Below are 1,847 nucleotides of genomic sequence, written 5' to 3' on the forward strand. Positions count from 1 at the left end.
TAGACAAACACTTTAAGAGACAATCCGCAGTACTTTTGCCTTTGATAAAACCAAAGAGATTATTGGACATGTTATCACCTACAAGGTAGAGTAGCCTATTTAACAAAATCCTTTCCATCATTTTACAAAAGCAGGATATTAAGGAGACAGGTCTGTAGCCTCCGTTTGACTTAGGGATAGGAATGATGACAGCCTCTTTCCATTTTCTTGGTAACTTTCCCTCTCTATAACTCATATTAAACAAATCAAGTAAGGGATTAGGTTTCATACCGGCTAAATAATTAAGTATGTCATACGTTACTCCATCTTTTCCCGGAGCAGTGGAGCTGCCACTTTTTATAGCATCCAGTAGCTCATCGTGGGTTATCTCAGTGCATGCTATAGATCTTGTATTTAAGGCACATAAAGTTACTCCATTTCTAATATTTTCCCATGACTCAATGGTGACTCTCGTGTCTGCAGGTAAGGACTCCATACCAGCAGCACTTGCCCATTTATCTACTAACTCATTAGCAACTTTCCCTGGATCTGAGTGAGCAATGAATTTAGTCTTACAACCCCTGACTTTATTTACTGCTCTCCATATGTCTTTAAGGTTCTTAGTATTACCAATGGCCTGAGCAAAGTCTTGCCAGTATCTGTCCCGCGCCTCCTTCCTCACCTGACTGCATTCCCTAGCCACTTCCAACATTGTATTTTTCTCTTCATCCCTCATTCCATTTTTTAACCATGCTTTATGCGCACCCGTAGCATTCTCTCCCATCCCTTGACTTGCTGATCATTGGAATATTTAAATTTCTTAGGTCCGTGCGTCTTGCTTCCCCTGCCCCCGTTATTTTCCCTCTGTACTAATTTCTCTATGTTCTCGACCATGTCCTCGTAAAAACTATCAACGCAGAGCGGCGTGTAATGTTGATACCAATCTCCCATATTTTGAATAAAATAATTTTTCATATCTTTCTTAATATTTAGCCTTTTCCTTTGAAAGTGGACTTGTTTTTTCCCCAGTGGTAATTCAACGTTCAAGGCAAAGTGGTCACTAAGTAGTTCCCGAACAACCCGAGCCTCCCCCATAATCCCCTGAGAGTTTAAAACGCAGGCATAGTCAAGCCGTCCTCCCCTGATGTGAGTTGGTTCATTGTTTCCCAAGAGACAGGTATCTGGATGATCTTGTAGAAACTGTAACCACTTGACCCCATTAGCATTAATACTACCCACTGTCCCAAGGCTTGTGTGCCGAGCATTAAGGTCCCCAATGACCAGTGAAGGATTAGTATAAATGCAGTCAGGTAAATAGTTAGCGTCGAAGCAGTTCCTGGATACATACAAATTAACTACAATAAATTCCCCTTCCCTTAATGATAATTTAACACAGACACTCTCTATACCTTGCGTTTTTGATGGCGGTTCTACTAACTCTGCTGGTATGGAGTTCTTAACATAAATCGACGTGCCTCTGATGTTATTTGCAGCGAAGAGGTGAAACCCTTTATAGCCATTTAATTTCAATAATCCTTCATTCCTATCCCCTGTCTCTGGAGAGCTACAACATCAATATCATTTCCCATCACATAACAATGAACATCTGTAACCCTGTTTCTCAAACCATTAACATTCCATGACAACACTTTCAGTCTAGGGTGATCCATTATTAATCAATTCATTGCCTAAGTCATCCCCAATAAGTTCACTAAATGATAGCCATACCTTGTATAACATCTCCCACCTCCTCCCAAGTTCACCAGTAAAAGCGACATTGCGATTCTCAAGAGATTTTTTCAGCCCTGAGATGTCCATTATTGGCCCAAATGATTCCTTCATTTTATGTGTAATTATAGGGTTCTTCC

This window comes from Procambarus clarkii, chromosome 12 (genome assembly GCF_040958095.1).
Source record: "Procambarus clarkii isolate CNS0578487 chromosome 12, FALCON_Pclarkii_2.0, whole genome shotgun sequence".
In the NCBI taxonomy this organism is placed as follows: Eukaryota; Metazoa; Arthropoda; class Malacostraca; order Decapoda; family Cambaridae; genus Procambarus; species Procambarus clarkii.